Here is a 20,888-nt window from a genome sequence, read left to right on the forward strand (position 1 = left end):
GGACATGGTCCTGGAACCATTTATTTTATTACAAAAAACCATATATTCAAGGTAAGGTAATGAAGGGGTAAGAGTTTATTGTGAACTTGGAGTTATCTTATTCTGGTTTAATTGTGATCTAGAGACTATATGGTAGTCTTATTCTAATTTAGCATATTTTGATGTTTTTCCTTTAAAGAAGAATCAATATTTGTGTCTCTCTAGTCATTTATTAAATAGACTGATCCAGGCAGGAGATGATAAGGGCCTGCCAGGAGGTGGATACATTTCTTCATTTACACCGTTCATGCACATTCCTGCCTTCCCCGCACACTGACTCACTATACCTTAAGAGCAAACTCCAGTCAGCAGTTACTCCAGGCTTCTCAGGAGGCCCCTCAACCTGAGAACGTCTCCTTATGCGTATCTGTCAGAGTCCTTAACCTGATGTTATGCACATCTATAAAACTATTAAGGATTTTAGCAGGATCCAATTTCAAAATGTAATGTTCAACATGTCACCAAGATTATATACAACAAACCATGAAAATCTGACCAATTCTCAAAAGAAAAGAGAGTCAATAAATGCCAGTCCCAAGATGACCCAGACATTGGAATTATCTGTAAAACCCTGTAAAACAGCTATTACAACTACTATATTCCATGCTCCATGAGTAAAGGTAAACACTTTTATAATTGGTGGAAAGATGGATGTTCCCAGCAGACAAATAGAAACCATGGAAAAGAATAAAATAGAAATATTAAAATTTAAGAACAGAATCTGTGAAATTTTAAAAATCACTAGATGAGCTTAACAACAAAATAGAGATAAGTGAAAAGAATCAGTGAACTTGAAAATAATCAATAGAAATGATCTAATTTGAAAAACAGAAAACAAATATTGAAAAAAATTAGTAGAGCCGGAGGGACCTGTAGATAGTATTAAAAGAGTCTAATATTTGAGTCTGAAGTCTCAAAGGAGGAAAAAGACTGGTAGAAAAAAAATTTGAAGAAATAATGGCCAAAAAATTCCAAATTTGGTGAAGGACATGCATTTATAGATGAAAGAAGTTCAATGAAACCCAAACTGAGTACATGCACAGAAAACCATGTTCAGACACATAATGAAATTGCTGAAATCAAAGAAAAAGAAGAAATCTTGAAAGCCGGAGAAAATGACACCTTATGCATTGGGGAACAATGCATTTCTCATCAGAAATTATGATAACATTGTATAATTAAGGTAGTAAAGGAAAAAAGAACAGATATTTACTATTTCTGTTTCTTTTTCTTTGTTTCTGAAGTCTTAACTTTATCTCTGATATCAATTACCTTTACCTAAATAATTTCTTTTTTAAAAAAAATATATTTTATTGATTATTTACAGAGAGGAAGGGAGAGGGATAGAGAGTTAGAAACATCGATGAGAGAGAAACATCAATCAGCTGCCTCTTGCACACCTCCTACTGGGGATGTGCCCGCAACCAGGGTACATGCCCTTGACCGGAATCGAACCTGGGACCTTTCAGTCTGCAGGCTGATGCTCTATCTATCCACTGAGCCAAACTGGTTAGGGCTAAATAATTTCTTTCAGCATTTTCTTTAGAGCAAGTCTGCTGGCAATCTTATTTTTCCTCAGCTTCAAATACCTTTATTATATACTGTCATTCCTGAATGATATTTTTTAAAAATACAGAATTCTAAGTTGACTGTTCTTTTTTCCTTTACTACCTTAATTATATAGTGTTATCATAATTTCTGATGAGAAATGCATTGTTCCCCAATGCATAAGGTGTCATTTTCTCCGGCTTTCAAGATTTCTTCTTTTTCTTTGATTTCAGCAATTTCATTATGTGTCTGAACATGGTTTTCTTTGCATGTACTTTGTTTGGGTTTAACCAAATTTGGCGCTGGCACCGTCACAAATGGGCACAACTGCAGCACCAATAAGGGGGCAGTACTCTACACAGATGGGGTGCCAGTTTATTCATTAACCCAGAGACCTCAATATGAGGCTGTGTCTGCAGCAGAAAGTATACATGGGTCCGGGAACAAAGGAGTAGGAGCAGGAGTGGCCCCACTTATTGCCAAAGACCCAGTGGAAGACTGTGAGCTTCTCTTCCCTGCTACTCGGTTCTTGCTGAGTTAGAGGTCCAAGTCCCACACTTTCTAGGGACATTGCAAGGGTCCTATCAAACCAGTCTACAGCAGCTGTGAGGGCACTTTGGGCTCCTTGCATCCAGGAACCAGCAGGCGACTCGGGCTATTTCTTGGTTGACCTTGCAGGTAAAGTCATTCCCCAGGGTCTATCTGGTTTCTGCAGGGATCAGACTAGAGGATTAAATGAACATATTATAGGAGCCACACTTGAATCCTTTAGGTATTTTCTGATGGTACCAAACTCTAACGTTCCCACAAGGTTGCAATATTTTTGTTAGTTTTTTAAACAACTTTATTGAGATACAATTCACAGAACATACAGTTCACTAGCTCAAAGTATACAATTGTTTTTAGTATATTCACAGAGTTGTGTAACCATCACCAAAATAATTTTTGAACATTTCCTCATCTCAAAAAGGAAACCCCATACCTACAAGCTGTCACTCTCCATTTTCCCTCAACACCTGCCCTGCTCCCACACAACCATCCGTCTACTTCCTGTCTCTTAGATTTGCCAGTTTTGGACATTTCATATAAATGGTATCATACAATACGTGGTCCTTTGTGTCTGACTTCTTTCACTTAGCATAATGCTTTCAGGGTTTAATCATGTTATAGCACAGTGGTTCTCAACATTCCTAATGCCGCGACCCTTTAATACAGTTCCTCATGTTGTGACCCAACCATAAAATTATTTTCGTTGCTACTTCATAACTGTAATTTTGCTACTGTTAGGAATCGTAATGTAAATATCTGATATGCAGGATGTATTTTCATTGTTACAAACTGAACATAATTAAAGCATAGTGATCAATCACAAAAACAATATGTAATTATATATGTGTTTTCCGATGGTCTTAGGCGAGTCCTATGAAAGGGTCGTTCGACCCCCAAAGGGGTCGCGACCCACAGGTTGAGAACCGCTGTTATAGTATGTGTCAGTATTTCTTTCTTTTTTATTGCCAAATAATAGCCCAGTGTATGGGTAACCATACTTATCCATGCATCGGTTGATGGACATCCGGGTTCTTTCCACTTTTCAACTATGATGGATAATGGTGCTTATGCACATAACATTTGTGTACAAGTTTTTGTGTGGACATAGATCTTCATTTGGGGAAGTTTATACCTAGATGTGGAATTACTGGATCATATGAGGAGCTGCCAGACAGTTTTCCAGAGTAGCTGTACCATATCACACTCCCACCAACAGGGAGTTCTGATTTCTCCACATGTTCGACAGTACTGGTTTTTATCTGTGTTTTTATTAGAGCCCTTCTTGTGGGTGTGAAGTGCTATCTGACTGTGGTTTTGATTTGCATTTTCCCATGCATCGGGCCTCTAATATATATAAATTACATGAGGCCAAAATACCTATCATATTTTTGTGCCCAGAGGATACACCATTAACCACAGAACAGGTTAAGGATGTTGAGCATCTTTTCATGAGCTTATTTTCCAGTTGTGTATCTTCTTTGGAGAAATGTCTGTCCAGATCCTTTGCCCGTTTTATAATTGGGTTACTTGTCCTTCTGTTACTAAGTTGTTGTAGTTATTTATTTTTCTATAGTAGAAGGTCCTTGTCAGATACATGTTTTGCAAAAATTTTCTCCCATTTTGTAGGCTGTCCTTTGATGTTATTGATCGTGTCCTTTGACGCACGAAAGTTTTATATTTTGATTAAAAATTATCTATTTTTTCTCTTCTTTATCTATTGTTCTCTTTTGTTGCTTGTGCTTTTGTTGTCATTTCTGTCTTAGATTTACTGTCCTGACCAGAGGACAGTTTCAGAGGCTCCCACGTGGCCTTCTCCCTGTGCGCTCTTACCCCACAGCCATGGCGTCAGTGTGGTGGTGGTAGTGAGGAGATCCAGCCTCCAGGATGTCAGTCCCAATCTTACACTTGTAAACCAGGGAAATGACTACTGGGTGGATCCACAGAACCGGTGGACTCTGGGTAAGCTGAACAGTAGCCAGGACTCTATTATCTCACTCTACAAGGGAAGCCATGGTGATGCTTTGGGTTTCTAAGTGTCAACACAGACCTTGTTTCCAACAGTCCTCAGTGTGTCTGAGTATTCATTTTCCCCATTACACCGTCACCCAAATAAATGGGTGGAAGGCAGGAGTCATATCATACACACTTCCTGCAATGACGCAGGGTCCTCCTTCTAAGGACTAGGGACCTTCTTTAGTGAGTGGGCTTTGGATCAGAATATTGGCTCAGCTTGGGGCCTGGAGGAGAGATTGTGACTTTTTAAAATTGGGAAACTGCCCTTAACATTCACTTCTCCGTTGTTGTCTTCTTGTGATTGTACATGTGAAGCAGCGTCTTCATTGGCCACCTGCCTGTTTTGGTAGGAATGCCACGCCCTATACTCTGTAGGTCCTGTCAGCTCTGCTTCACAGCTCCTCCGATCTGTCGTGTTAGAGTACTTGTAGCCCCCTGATTCTGGCAGTGAAATGCCACCGGCTGGCCTCGATCACTGGAGGAGGGGAGGATATCTGTTTGCATGGCTACTTGCATAGACCCCAGCTCTGTGACCCACCTCTCCTACCATCAGTCCTAGCAGCAGAAGAGAGCCACCACTGCACTGCTTGGGGATGCTGCTGCCCCCTCGCCAGCACATGCCTGAGGACTGTGGTTAATGGTGTAGCCTCTGGGCACAAAAATATGATAGGTATTTTGGCCTCATGTAATTTATGTATATATTAGAGGCCCAATGCACGAAATTTGTGCAAGAGTAGGCCTTCCTTCCCCTGGCTGCTGGCACCGGCTTCCCTCTGGCACCCAGGACCCGGGCTTCCCTCACAGCACCAGCTTCATCTAGAACAGCCGTGGGCAAACTACGGCCCGCGGGCTGGATCCGGCCCGTTTGAAATGAATAAAACTTAAAAAAAAAAAGGCCGTACCCTTTTATGTAATGATGCTTACTTTGAATTTATATTAGTTCACACAAACACTCCATCCATGCTTTTGTTCCGGCCCTCCGGTCCAGTTTAAGAACCCATTGTGGCCCTTGAGTCAAAAAGTTTGCCCACCCCTGATCTAGAAGGATGTCCAGTCTAATTAGCATATTACACTTTTATTATTATAGATATATATAAACCCCTAATATGCAAATAGACCGAATGGTGGAACAACCAGTCGCTATGACGTGTGTTGACCACCAGGGGGCACGTGCAGAACATGATGGGCGTCAGCAGCAGGTGGCAGAGTGCAGAATATGGTGGGCATTGGCTGCGGTGGGATGGTGGAGCAGGTGAGCGGGGGTGCCAGAGCAAGGTGGGGCACCGGTCACTGTCATAGGGGTGAGCCTCTGGTGGTTACTGAAAATTCTTTGCTCCCGTGTGCCGCGGTCCTGTCGGGTGCTTGCACCTGCTGCCGGCACTGGCCCCGATCGCTTGGTGCTGTCAGCGGGTGCGAGCGGCGGCTGCCGGCCCCGATCACCCCTGAGGGCTTCTCCACCTCCCCTTGCTCCTGAGGGGCGATCGGGGCAGCAGCTGCAGCTTGCACCAACTGACAGTGCCAGCCCCACTTGCACCCGCTGTTGGTGCCGGCCCTAGACGCTCCGAGCTGTCAGAGGGTGCGAGCAGGTCCGGTGCCATCAGCGTGTGGGAGCGGCAGCAGCGGGAGCGGGGCTGCCGGCAGACAGGACCAGGGCTGTGGTGGGAGAGGCTAGGACCCGCCCCTGTGCCCACCACAGCCTCGCAGCCCACAGTTCCTTTCAAGGTGCACGAATTTGTGCACTGGGCCCCGTGTGTGTGTGTGTGTGTTTGTTTGTTTTTTTTTTGGCCACTTTCATTGACTGTTTTACTCCTCCTCCTACCCTCCGCTGGGGAAACACAGGCATTTCCAGTTGGCTCATTATTTTTTCAGGCTTCTAGGAGCCACCCTAGCAGTAAATTTACCTCATCTCATGGGGTCCTTGACAGGATATTAAATCCCAAGTCAGTGAAATCTTGCTTATCCAGTCTTCTGTTTCTGCCCCTTTGATCAGGCTTTGTCATCCCAAGGGTATTTCTCTGGCTCCCGCTAGTACATGCTATTTAATTCTTGAAGCTGCTTCCAGATGTAATAATCTCTTTCATCCTATGTCAGGCCCAGTGGGTTATGCTGGGATTTAACACTGGCTGTTACCGTGGTATGCGAGAGAAGTTAGAGAAACTCCCGAGGGGAGACCTCTTTTCCTTGCGGGGGAGAAGCCCGGCAGTGTCTTCCTGCGTGTGGGAACTGCTAGCTCTTATTACAGAGGGACGGGCTGCTCTGCAAGCTCTGAGGGGTAGGGACCTGCAGAACTAAAATCTCGGGAGTATTCACCCAAATCCTCCTATCTGTGGGATAGGAGTCAGGGTCCCCGTTTTCCCAGCCAGGGCCCTGACTTGAACATAGTAGACATGCAGTGGCTGAGCATTTAAATGCCTGTGAGCTCTGCAGTTCTGTCAAATTCGAGAATGCCCCCATTATCTCCCTGTAAGTCATTGATACAGCATAGTAGTAACTAGCCAACTCCATTGTTTTTGGAGGCATTGTTCTCCCCATATCTTTCAAGTGCCTTAAACATCACACCAGGACAGATCCTCAGAACACCACTGGAGAAATCTTTAGCAATTGGGCCATCACCTTATGCCTGGGACTTGATGTGTCCTACATTCAGCTCAGGATGGGGAGCTCCTGGCCTTCCAGGTGAATTTGGGCTGGTCCTAAAACCCCGCTACCTATATCATCCGTGTTGGCTTTGGGCCCTGTAAGAAACAGACACCGAGATGGGTCTACATATGCAAGAGGTTTATTAGGGAAGCACCTGTGAAGGTCAAAGATGGAGGATGCTCATGATGTTAGGCTTCATCAGGATGCAGCCCTAACATGATGAGGTACAAAAGGATTGGAGAGGAGGAGCTGTACCCTGTAATGCCATTCTGAGCAAGTCTTATTCAGGCTGATGGAGAGTTTCCCAGCAAAGTTTCTGTTAGAGAGGTCCTGTGTCGGGGAAGAATGGCCGGGTTCTTGAACCCCCACTGTGTCCAGTCTTTGGTAGCAAGCAAGGACAACACAATGGGTAGATTCAAAGGTGCAGGTTCAGCTCGGGGCTGTCAATCTACTACACAGGTTCTCTTAAAAGAGATCTGAAAGAGGTCTGAGTGGCTCAACTCTGGCTGTTTGTTACAATTGTGATGTTTAAGGATGCATATTATAATCCTTAGAGCAGCTACTAAGAAATTAAAACTAAATTATCTCTAAGAATCCAAGAAAGGAAGTAAAACATAACACCAATAAATACTTAATTAAAGGGGAAGAAAAGAGGAATAAAGACAAATAGGAAAGAAATAGAAGGATGATACTTGTAAAGCCAACCATCTCAATACTTTTTTTTAAAAAAAGCAAGATTCAGCTATATGCTATTTACAGAAGATACAATTTGAGTACAATTACACAGACAGCTTAAAAGGAAAACTACAGAAAAAGATTTATCATGCAAACACAAAGCTAAGAAAACCTAAACAAAACCCAGATGTTGTTGTATTAACATTAGATGAAGTAGACTTCAGGATGAAGAATGCCAGTATTATCAGAGATAAAGAGGGATATTTCTTTATCATAAAAGGGCTTATTTATCAAGAAGACATATAATCCTAAACTTGTATGCACCTAATAAAAGAACTTCAAAATTATGAAGCAAAATTGACAGAGCTAAATAGAGGAATAAATAAATCCAGAATAGTTGAAGATTTTATTACCCCTCTCTCAATAACTGATAAAGCAACTAGACAAAAAAAGTCAGTAAGTACATAAAAACTTTGAAAACCATCATCAATCAACTTAACCTATTTGTTATGTATAGAACATTATATCTAATATCTAAAGATTATATATTTTTATATGCCCATGGAACATCCACCAGGATGAGGTCACATATTGTGCCATAAAACAAGTCTGAATACATTTTAAAAGGTTGAGATTCAACAGAATATGTTCTCTGACTACAACAGAGTTAAAGTAGAATCCAGCAACACAACTATATCTGGAAATTCCACAAATATTTGCAAATTAAGCAACATTTGAAATAAGCCATAGCTTAAAAAAGAAATTGTAAGAAAAGTTAGGAGACATTTTAACTGTTTGATAAAGCATACATATCAAAATATGAGATAAGCTAACTCAATGCTTAGAGAAAAATTTGCACCTTTATATATTTATATACAAAAGACAAAAAAGATTAAAAATCAATTATCTAAATATCTACAGAGAGAGAGAAGAAAAGAAGAAGGAGGAGGAGGAGGAAATAAGAATGGAAATCAATAAAATGAAAAATGGATAAAAAGTAGACAAAATAAATGAAACCAAAGTGATTCTTTGATATGATATGGCTAGCCCAAATAAGAGAGGGTGGAAAAAAATCTCAGATGACCAATATCAAGAATGAGAGGAATATCCTATAGACAAAAAAAAAAAAAGGTAATATTATGGACAATTTAATGACAATTTTAAATAAGCTAAAATGGAAAAAGGCCAAAAATATAGCAAAACCAGTATGAAAAGAAATAGAAAATATGGTTATCTGTTAGAGGAATTAAATTTGTGATTAAAAATTTTTTTAAATTTAATATTATAAATAAAAATCTTCACATTATTTTTTATCTTGATTTCTGATTAGAAAGGATGCTTGAAAGTCAGTACTACTTTGAATTAGAGATGCTACCACAAAAATAAGAAAGAAGGTCATTTGTAAAGGCTAAACCAGGCTTGGGACTCTACTGCCTTTTACTCATTGTTTCTTTTACTGTAATTTTACTGTTACCAAGTGTTCCAACCAGCATCCCTTTATTCTGGGATCATAGGCGGCACATTTATTTCAGTCAGAATTTTGTAAATTTATTGCAAGGATAAATAGATAACCTGTGGATCAGTGTAATTCATCACAGCTAGATAAAGAACTGAGAATACAGGGTGACAGCACTTTCTGTACAAAGGACATGATGATGTGTGGCCTCTACTTTCCTCCTCACTTATATCATTATTTATACATCGCACACAACATTGTAATTGAACGCATTCACATAAAAACGTCTATTGAGATAATATACCACAGTAAAAGTTTGGTTATTGGGCATTTGGCCAAATGGAAATTGTGGTCAGAAGTTGAAGGAAGCCTTTATATCTTTGAGAAAACATGAAGTTCAAAGAAAGTTTTTCTGGAGAACTGTTATTGTTAGAGACAAACAGGGGACACTCCACATTGACGTTAGTGCTCACTAGTAAGGTAGAGTAAAATCTGCAGTTATAGTTGCTCCGATGAGAATGAGGGAGGCAAGTTACCCATTAGGTGTAATGTACACAGTATGGACTCTCTAAGCCTACTGTGTGCACGTGTGTAAAGGCAGCCCACTCCGTTCCCTCTATTCCCATGGTGCTTGCTTTGTATCTGCAGTATTCATATTCATCCTATTATATTTATATAATGTGTATATGTTCACATATACTTGTGTTACGTTGCAGAAAGCAATGCAACTTGTACATAATAGATATTTTAATAAAGAGAAATAAAAATCAGCCATAATTTAATCTCCATAAAACCACCACTGATAGTGTGACCTTCTAGTATTGTTTAATTCATATGTTTATCTTCATCCACTTCCATACACACACACACACACACACACAAAGTTAGGGTGATATTTTCTGTGCTGGTTCCCCAGGCACTTTGCTGATGCTGGTTAATGAGGTGGCTACAGTCCCCACCCTCAGTGAAGCTCGGGGTCTGCTGTGGGCCCTGTGAACAAGTTTCTCTCATTACTAGTGTGCTGGGCATCATGAAAGTAAAAGCCATGTGTAGGGAGTGAGTATCACGGGGATATAAGGGAATCGAGGGGATTCCCTAAATAAGTTTAGGAAATCCAGGCGAGATCCTCCGAGGAAGGGTGTTATTGGGATGCTTTCAGCTTCAAGCAACATATCTGAAGGAGCAGGTAAGGTTGTCTTAAAGCATATGCACACTTGTTATCTCTAATCACAGAAGCACACGTAGAGGAAGGGTGGTGACTGCAGCAGCTGAACAGAGTCACGTCGGACCCAGCCTCTCTGGGATTCTCCTGGCTGTCTGTCCTTGGTCACGAGATGCTTGAAACAGTTCCAGACGTCATAGCCTTGCTCCATGATGCCCAGAGGCAGAAACAGGAGAGTCTTTCCCCTGGTATTTGCCTTAAGTTTCCCCCAGGAAACTTTGATTTATATCTCTTGGGCCAGAATTGTGTCATGTTTTTATTTTTAACCCCGTCCCTGGTGAGGAGAATGGAGTTACCCTGAGGCTTAGAGGAATCAGGATTCAGCCCCTGAGGGTGGTGAGTGACACACATGATCATCTTGTATTTGAATAAAATCAGAGTTATGTTGGTGAGGAAGTAGCCGGGCACCTCATTAATAAAGCACTAAGTAAATGATGGTACATCCACACAGTGAAATCCACATCAGCTGTTTTAAAGGACTGATGTATATGTATATGTATTGACAGAGCATTAATTTCAAAATATGTTAAATGAAGGAACAAAAGTGCAATACATTGTATACATGATACACCTTTTTTTTAAAAAAAAAACAACACAGAAATTTAAAAATGCTTTCTCAAATGCTGGTATTTGCAGGGAAAGAAATTCTGGAAGGACCAAAGAAACTGTATTTTCTCTGAGGGAGGGACAAGGATAAGAGAGAGTTTTATAATTCACTATATATCTTTTTTATTGTTTGGGTTTTTCTTCCATGACTATGTATCTATAATTTATTTTTATATTTGTTGACTATAAATAACTAATTGTATAGAAAAAAAAACAGAAATACATAAAATAATAAAAATGCTAAGATACTTTCTATTTATATAATGCTTTATGTTTATACAAATATTTACCTAATTCATTTAACTTTTTACACAGTTTTTACTTCAAAATGTCCTTACAATATATGTCTACACAAAAATTTGTACATGAATGTTCAGAGCATCATTATTCATTATAGTAGAAAAGTAGAAAAAAACCCAGATGAGTGGATAAGCGAAAGGGATATATACAAACAATGGAATATTATTCGGCTATAAAGAGGAATGAAGTAATGATACATGTTACAACATGGGTGAACCTTGGAAACATTATGCTAAGTGAAAAAAGCCAGTTACAAAATACCACATATTGCATGATTCCACTTATATTAAACTAGTAGCCCAGTGCACGAAATTCGTCCACATTGAAAGGGAATTAATTAGAGGAACGTAATTTGGACTCACTATCTAATATCAATAATATGTGAGCGTGAGGCAGTCCGAGTTTCTGAAATCAGTGACTTAAATTTTCGCTATTCCTTTGCCAAATAAATGGAATTTACAGATATCAATTAAAAGAGCATTCAGCTTAATATTAAAAACTCTGGCTACCAAGTCAGGTCTATTTTCAACTTTTTGCCAGCATTGTAAATTGTTTGCAATATCTGCCCATTTGGGGTTGCATGTCATGGTTATGAATAAATCCGGCTTGTCATACTTTGTTACAATTGCTATAGCATCCTGATATCGCTGCTGCATATTTCTGGGACTACCCTCAGAAGATGATGGAAGTATTATCATTTTACCAATCGGCACATTATCATTTTCAGATCTAGATTTGAGATAATCCATCACACCACTATATTTTTTAACTCTCAACTTAGATTGGTTTGCTTTGATGAAATTTATCCGATTGGCCTCCATTTTTTTAAATTAAATCTTTATTGTTCAGATTATTACATTTGTTCCTCTTTTTTCCCCCCATAACTCCCCTCCTCCCAGTTCCCACCCCACCCTCCACCCTCACTCCCCACCCACTGTCCTCATCCATAGGTGCATGATTTTCGTCCAGTCTCTTCCCGCATCTCCCACACCCCTTTCCCCCCCAAGGATAGTCAGACCATTCCCTTTCTATGTCCCTGATTCTATTATAATCACCAGTTCATTCTGTACATCAGGTTATTTATTCACTTGATTCTTAGATTCATTTGTTGATAGATGCATATTTGTTGTTCATAATTTGTATCTTTATCTTTTTCTTCTTCCTCTTCTTAAAGGATACCTTTCAGCATTTCATATAATACTGGTTTGGTGGTGATGAACTCCTTTAGCTTTTCCTTATCTGTGAAGCTTTTTATCTGACCTTCAATTCTGAATGATAGCTTTGCTGGATAAAGTAATCTTGGTTGTAGGTTCTTGGCATTCATCACTTTGAATATTTCTTGCCATTCCCTTCTGGCCTGCAAAGTTTCTGTTGAGAAATCAGCTGACAGTCGTATGGGTATTCCCTAGTAGGTAACTGAATTTCTTTCTCTTGCTGCTTTTAAGATTTTCTCTTTGTCTTTTGCTCTTGGCATTTTAATGATGATGTGTCTTGGTGTGGTCCTCTTTGGATTCCTTTTGTTTGGGGTTCTCTGCGCTTCCTGGACTTGTAAGTCTATTTCTTTCAGCAGGTAGGGGAAGTTTTCTGTCATTATTTCTTCAAATATGTTTTCAATATCTTGCTCTCTCTCATCTTCTGGTACCCCTATAATTCTGATGTTGGTACGCTTGAAGCTGTCCCAGAGGCTCCTTACACTATCTTCGTATTTTTGGATTCTTTTTTCATTTTGCTTTTTCGGTTGGGTGTTTTTTGCTTCTTCGCATTTCAAATCTTTGACTTGATTCTTGCGCTCCTCTGGTCTGCTGTTGGGAGTCTGTATAATATTCTTTATTTCAGTCAGTGTATGCTTAATTTCTAGTTGGTCCTTTATCACAACATCAAGGGTCTCATTAGATTTCTTGTACATCTCATTAAGTTTATCGGCAGACTCTAGAAGACTCTTGAAAGACCTCAAAAGTGTGGTTTTGAATTCTATATCCAGCAGCCTGCTTTCCTCCAGTTCTGTCATTTGTGTCCTGTTTCTTTGTCTTGGCATTTTTTTATGGTTCGCTGTGTTGATAGAGTGGCTTTCTGTGCTAAGTGTCCCAGTTACCTGAGGTAGACACTCTTGGTGCACCCCCTTGTGGTCTTTGTGTGCAGTCTTGTTGTAGCTAAGCCTTGATTGTTGTAGGTATCACTGGGAGGGATTTGACCTCCAGGCCAACTGGCTGTGAGAATCAGCTGTGTCTGCAGTGGGAGAACTTCTGTCCTCTAGGGAGGTGCTAATCTAGCCTTTGCCTGAGGCTATCCCGCAAATGCCTCTGTGTGCAGGGCTTGGGCGGGGCGGGTCCCAGGGGATCAACAGGGCGGGCGGATCGAGCAGTTATGGCTGCTCTCAGTCCCGTCCCCAGAGGCTCTGCCTCTCAGTGTCCCAGCAACCGCTGCACCTCGGAGAGAAAGCTGCCCTCGAGATCCGACCGATGCCAGACAGTCCCGCTTCTCCCTTTTGAGTCTGGGTCCCTAGAGACTCGCCCGGAACTGGAGCTCAGAGCCTGAGACTCCCTCCTGATTGAAAACGACAACCGCGCCCTCAGCCGCCAGCCCTCTCCACGGGCACCTCCGCACCTTTGTATTTCACTTCCGCACTGCGCCTCCTCTGAGTCTCGGTATGCTTTTCTCTTTCCTTCTAGTTGTGGAATTTCCACTCAGCCAGCCTTCCTGTGGTTCTGGGTGATGTCTGTTCTGTCTTTTAGTTGTATTTTTGAAGTGGTTGTGCGAGGCAGCAATCTCCGGTGTTTACCTATGCCGCCATCTTGGTTTCTCTCACTGGCCTCCATTTTTAAATATGAATCCATGATAAACTGTTGAGTTAATTTTCCTGCATTTAAAATAAGATTGAACGTGTCCCGCACAGAGAGATGAAATCCATAATACTGCATTTGTGTGACTCGTGTCCTTACATTTTGTCTAGTATTATTGTCGATTAAACTGTTGTCTCTGAGTCTTAATGCAACATCTGTTCCCCAGCCTTTTTCACCATGTGGGAAAAGAATAGGATATGTCATTGCATCTAATGTAGGAAACAGGATATTGATTTGTTTCATTTTAGTGGCATTTGGATTATTGGGATCTGGTTTACAATGAATGAGCAAGTCCCTTTCAAAAGGAGGTTCTCCACCTTCATTTCTGAATATGACAGCAATCTCGGTTACACGGGGAGAATTATATCTACCTGGGTCACTGTTATGATCATATTTAAGTGCCATTGTTACTTCAGTGGGAGCAATACTTTTTGCTGCTGCTTCAGATTGGGCTTCCTTTTCTACCTCATGTAGTATCTTGTATGATTTTGTTAATTCATTGATTTCATGCATGAGGTTGTTGATGTTGATCATGAGTCTTTCTGAGCAGCCTTGGTTTTCTGGCATTGCTAATCTTTTACTTGTAGCTTCAGCTGTATCCAAAATATAGAGTTGAGCAAACTTCCGAGAAACACCATCCAAAGGATGTAAAGTTCCAGTATGGTGATAAACTTGTCTGTGTATTCTAAAACAGTATGGCCCATATCCTGATGGTGATGCAATATTTGCACCCATGGAAGCAAAAGCAAAAGAACTATTTATGGATCGAATATTTTCCATGAAATTTTTACTGTCAGAATCTTCATTTGTCATTAATCTTTTTAAATATGCCAGGTAATCTGGAAAATGTAAATCATTTGGACAGACTTTCCCTTTGCTACAACATCGAGTAAATTTCCCATCGGATGGTTTTTCATCAGAGAAATTTAGTGATAGGCAAAATTCACATTGAACAGTCATTCCACCACAACTATGTTCAAGAATTGCATCCTCATGTACTCCATTTTCGCTGAGAAGGCAGTTCCTACCGGTATTGGTAGTACTTGTTGATGACTGTTCTCTAGACATATTCTGTCATCACCACTGCCTTCTTTCAACTTCAAAGGCATGTTGGTCTTTAGACATTTTCTGTCGATAATGCCGGTGTTTTTCGGCATCAGAGCAACGTTTTTTTCCAGTAGCTGGTGTTCAGATACATCCTGTCACAGGCGCCGCCTTCTTTCAAGATCAGACGCATGCTGCTCTGCAGACACTTTCTGTCGATAACGCCGGCATCTTTTGGCTGCAGAGCTCCGTTGTATCAACAGTTGTTCTTTAGACATAGTCCCACCTCTCTACTGTCGAGGTCTGAGATGCAGGTGAATGAGAGTCCTGGCTATCAGGCTGCTGAGAGCTGTCTGACCAAAGGCTGATTCTCACTGATTCTATCGGGGTGGGACTTCCTCCTCCCTGCTGTCAGTTTCCACAGCTGTGATGAGGAAGCTGGGGTGACAGAGGGAGCCGCGCATTCTAAGCCGCCCTCTCTATTGCTCTGCTCTATGTCCAGCAGTTTCCTGCTCTGCCAAGTCCTCCAAACCTTCCACTCTCCACTGGCAAGGTTCCAGGAGCCCGGGGCGTGGCTAGGCGTGGGCGGTCTCGCCTCCTGGACTGGCAAAGGTCCTGGGAGCCTGAGGGCAGGGCTATGGCCTCACCTCCCAGACCGACAAATGTCTTGGGAGCCCGCAGCCGAGGCCTACGTCACCTCTTGGGCGTCTGACACCTGCGTATGCAAATTAACCGCCATCTTTGCTGGGTTAATTTGCATAGTCACTCTGATTGGCTGGTGGGCATGGCTTGTGTGTGTGTGGCTTGTGGGCATGGCTTGAGTGTAGTGGAGAGATGGCTAATTTGCATGTTTCTCTTTTATTATATAGGGTTTCTAAAATAGTCAAACTTCTGGAGACAGAAAATAGAGGTTGCCTGAGAATTGGGTAGGTTGGGAGGAAATTAGGGGTTACTGCTAACGGGCATTGCCTTTCTTTATGAGATCATGCAAATGTGTTAAAATTGTGATGGTGGTTACACATTCTATGAATATACTAGAAATCATTGAATTGTACACTTTCAGTGGGCCATTTGTCTGATATTTGAATTAAATCTCACTAAGGCTATTTTTAAAAATATGTCTACATCGTTTTCCCCAGAATCCACCAGGTAAATTTCCAGGCACTTCATTTTTTTTTTTTATGAATACCATGGAATAACTTGTCACTTATCAATACTTTTGTTCTTCTTTGAAAATTTGGTTATTCCTCTAGCAAGGTTTATTTTCTACTCTTTTATGCATTTATAGACTTACATACTTATCCTTTTTTCAGGAGACCTATGGCCAATATTTTTATTTATTCTGCTCTCATCTTTCCTATAAATATGACCCTCTGAGCTATTTTTTGTGACCATAGGTTTAATCCTATTTTTAATACATTTATTTAAAAAAAAACACCTCATCAAAGAATGCACACATAGCTTAAAAATGAGGTACTGTAAAGGGGCTTATAGTGAAAAGCAACAGACTTTGGTGCTCCATCCTCCCTGCTTCTCTGAAGGGACCGCGTTTTAACTGTTTCTGTTTGTTTTCTGGTCCTTATTCCCGTATTGCTCACTAGCTCATACATTCATGTCCCAAACTGACTTCTAGCCATAATAGATGAGTAAATAGCCAACTTATATTTGGCCAGTAGTTTGGCCCCTCACATACTCGAGGCTGAAAATAATTTGTCCTGAGAAACTTGAAGGCATTGCCGTTACATCGCGGGGCATTGTGTTGTAGTTGAAAAGTCTGACTCTTGCTCCGTGGGGGGGTGATCCTTCTCTCTCTGAAAAATTTGATAATTGCCTTTATCCCAGTGTTTGAAAATTTCATAGTGCTAGGCTGTGTGTGTACAGTTTTAAATATTCATTGGGTTGGGCCTTTGGTAGACGTTTCAGTTTAAAGACAACTGTTTCTCTTCAGCTCTGAAATTTTATGTGTGAATAATTCCTGTAATAATGTTCTTTCCTCTGTACATAATGTTGTTTGGGGATTCCACCTATTTGGATACAGGGCTGCCCAAACTGAAATCCATCTTTCTCAGCCAGTATCCTCATGTGACCCGCAGAACACAGAAAGTGGTTTGAGTGACTTTCTCACATCTTCCAAGGATGGTCTTATCCAGTACTATTGTAGCTACATAGGAGAGAAATTAATAGATAACATACAGTGAATGTCTTAGGACAGGGGTCAGCAAACTTTTTCTTAAAGGGCCAGTTAGTAAATATTTTAGGTGTCGCCAGCCAGGAAGCAATAATTGAGGCTATAATGTGGAAACTTATGTGTCCATTTAAAAATATAAAAAACATTATTATCTTATGGGCTGTAGGGAAAAAAAAGCAGGTGTCTGAGTTTGGCTCATAAGGCATAGTTTGCATAACCTCTCTTTTGGGTCATTAGAACCTAATTCTTTCACAGCACCGTTCAGTAACCAGTGAGTATAGTCCGTTTCTAGTGTATTTGGCTGGGCAGGGGGACAGTGGTAGGAGACAGGCCTGGAAAGGCAAATTGGACTCAGATCAGAAGCATCATTCCATGCTCGGGTTTGGATTTTATTCACTAGGCCGTTAGGAATAACTTTTGAGTTGGGCAGGAAACATGGCTCAAACTGTCTTTTAGGGTCAGTCACTCCAGTTTTAGTAGGAAAGATAGATTGAAAAGAGAGGATAGTTGTGGGGAAAATCCTGTTAGGAAGCTATTAGTTATGGCCTGAACCAGGACAGCAGAGCCTCATTAGAGTAGACATGATTCCTATTTTCTTAGATTATTCATTGTTTTTGTTTTGTGTTGTTTATATATGTCTTTATTGATTTCAGAGAGAGGAATGGAGAGGGAGAGAGAGATAGAAACATCAATGATGAGAGAGAATCATCCATCGGCTGCCTCTGGAACGCCCCCTAGTGGGAATCAAGCCCGCAACCCAGGCATGTACCCTACCTGGATCGATGCTCAGCCACTGAGCCACATGGGCCGGACTAGAATATTCATTTTATATTTAATGTCTACAGTGTCTGCCAGGTACTTTGATAGACACCGAGACTTCTGTTTTTTCCCTCAAAGTGTTTTTCATGGCCTGGTCTCCCTCCGTATTCCCCCGGGGACAGTCCCAGGCAGAGCTCTCTTCCCTTCGTGCCTGAATTACAGCACTACAGTCCCTGTGGACCCCAGGGTCTCTCTCCAGTCCAGTTCATTTTGTGTATCACTTGACAAAAATAATATTTACATGAGACCTACATCATGTCATTTTTCCTTTAAAAGCTTTTTTCCCTTCCCTGCCAAGCAAATCTTAACTCCTTTTTTGGAGTTCAATTACTTCAGCCTGGCTCTACCCTAATTTACTAAATATTTCTTGCCACTTTCTAATGACAAAAAATGTTCCTGTTGAACTCCATTGAGCATGTTCATTCTGTCCCCATGCCTTTCCTCATGCCGTCATCTTGCTGTGAATGTTCTCTATCCTTTCTTTTTCAAATTCTTCCCATCTTTCAAGTCTCAGCTCAAATTTCATCTCCTCCCCGGAACTTCCTCTACATGTTCTTAGAAAAGATCATTATCTTACACTATTTTTCTGTCCCCCTGGTGTCTAGCTCTTGATTGGGTTTCCTTCCTCAGAGTTGTTCCTGGTTACAATATGGCTGCAGGAGTGCCAGCTATCCCATCCAGGTCCCAGGCAGGAAAGAGAAATGCAGAGCGCCTGAGGAACATCTGTCCCAGTTAAGACAGCCCATTTAAAGAGCTCTCCCAGAAATCCCATCCAATGACTGCCATCAGATTGGCCTCCCTGGTCACGCTGACGTGCAAAGGAGTCATTTTTAGGTAGACATATTCAGAGTCTCAACGTTGAACAAGTCCATGGTATTTTGATCTGGGTGATGATGACACAGTAAAAAAAAAAAAAATCACCAAGCTGCATATTTAAGTATAAAGTATACATTATGCTTTACTGAATATATGTTATACTTCAAATAAAAACAGGTATACCCCGGAGTTCTGCAGTGTGGTGACTTTGGGCACATCACTGCAGGTAAAATCAGGATTATGTTCTCAGAAGGAAGTGAGAGTGGACATAGTAGCACTGTCACACTTATAGGAGGTTTTTATGAGGGCTATCAATACTTTTTATATGTAAAGCTTTTTATATTAACATATCACATTTTTTTAATGCAATGTATTTACCGTAGGGAAAAAAATCATCCCAAATGTGAGAATTTTTCATACATCATCTTGTATTAGCCTGAGTAGGGAAATATATTTATCATAGGAAAAATGATTCTAGTGTTTCACTTCCAGTGTTTTTCCTTTTTACTCACACACAGTGTTTTGCTTCTGATACTTCTGGTCACCAAACATGTGGAGGTTATTTTCCCCACACCAGGCACTTGTGCGATACCGACCGAGCGTCCTACATTTTAACTCAATTCTGACACTACCTTCCGGGAAATAGTGTCAGATCCCACAGGTTCAGGGCTCAGCCCCACAAGCCTGATCTCATTTCAGATACCAGTGGAAAGTAGTAGGTCCCCAGGTTACCCTCAACTTCTGACTGACTTGGCTACAAATCAGATGTTCCCATGACCCCCTCCTCAAGTTCCGATTATTTGCCACAACAGCTCACAGAACTCAGAGAAACACTTACCTATGCTTGCCAGTTTATTAAAGGAAATAATAAAGAATACAGACAAACAGCCAGGTGAAGGGAGACCCAGGGTGCGATCTGGGAGGGCATCTGTGGGTTGGTGTGTACCACCCTTCTGGTACATGGATGTGTTCAACTGAAGTTCTTCGAACTCCGTCCTCTTGGGATTTTTCTGGAGGCTTCACCATGTAGGCATGATTGATCATTAATTCCATTTTCAAGTCCTCTCTCTTCTCAATAGAATGAGGATTGGGGTTGAAAATTCTAAGCTCCCAGTCATGGCTTGTTCTTTCTGGTGACCAGCCCTCATCCTGGAACCACCCAGAGTCACCTCATTAGAACAAAAGATATCCTGTATAGCCTGTATAAAATGTGCAAGATTATATATATATGTAAAAACATAGCGACCATTATGACCAAATGACCATAACGACTGGTCGACCATGTCGTGCACTGACCACCAACTGCCTGCAGCCCCTCCCCCCGGCCGGCCAGCCCCAAAACTAGTCAGCCAACATCCCGTGGTCACTACCCCCTGCCGGCCGGCCCCCCATAAGCCCCGATCGGGGGCCAGGCTGGCCAACCTCCTGGGGTACCTCCCCCCGGCCGGCCAGCCCCCCATAGGCCTTGATCGCTGTCCAGGCCGAGGGACACCACCCATGCATGAGTTCATGCACCAGACCTCTAGTATATGTATAAAAATTATTCAATATTTTCTTTGTTTTTGATATCAAACACTTTAAAAAATATAATTTAAAAATTGTTCTCAATATTCTGTTAGTTTCAGTTGTACAACATAGTAATTACAACATGGTAATTAGACATTATATAACTTACTAGGTGATCATCCCAATAAGTCTAATCTCATCTAACCCCATGCACAGTTATTACGATAGTATTGACTATACTCCCTATATACTTTACATCCCCGTGACTGTTTTAAACTGGAAATTTGTACTTCTTAATCTCTTCACCTTTTTCAAGCAGTCCCCTAATTCCCTCCTATTGATGGCAACTATCAATTTGTTCTCTGTATCTATGAGTTTGTTGGTTTTGTTTGTTCATTTATTTTTTTTTTAATTCCACATAAAAAGTGAAATCATATGATATTTGTCTTTCTCTGACTTATTTCAAATATTAAGTAGATTTTAACTTGTTGAAATACTTCAGCAAACATGAAAGGATTAGCTTTGAAAAATAAAATACTGCATGTTAATTTTTACTCATGTGTAAAATATAAACAGTAAGTGAAAACTCAGTTTATATTTTTTGACTGCTCCTATACTTTTAAAAAT

The 20,888-nt window shown here is 41.0% G+C and overlaps 1 protein-coding gene across 2 annotated transcripts in view; it reads left to right on the forward strand.

The window, feature by feature from the left end:
* Window positions 1-20,888, forward strand: part of NEDD4 (NEDD4 E3 ubiquitin protein ligase) — a 132,377-nt gene that overhangs the window by 29,029 nt on the left and 82,460 nt on the right. The window lies entirely within an intron of this gene.

The sequence above is a fragment of the Myotis yumanensis genome, unplaced genomic scaffold, assembly GCF_028538775.1.
Source record: "Myotis yumanensis isolate MYYU_CA2020_CCGP unplaced genomic scaffold, mMyoYum1.0.hap1 SCAF_1, whole genome shotgun sequence".
Classification (NCBI taxonomy): domain Eukaryota; kingdom Metazoa; phylum Chordata; class Mammalia; order Chiroptera; family Vespertilionidae; genus Myotis; species Myotis yumanensis.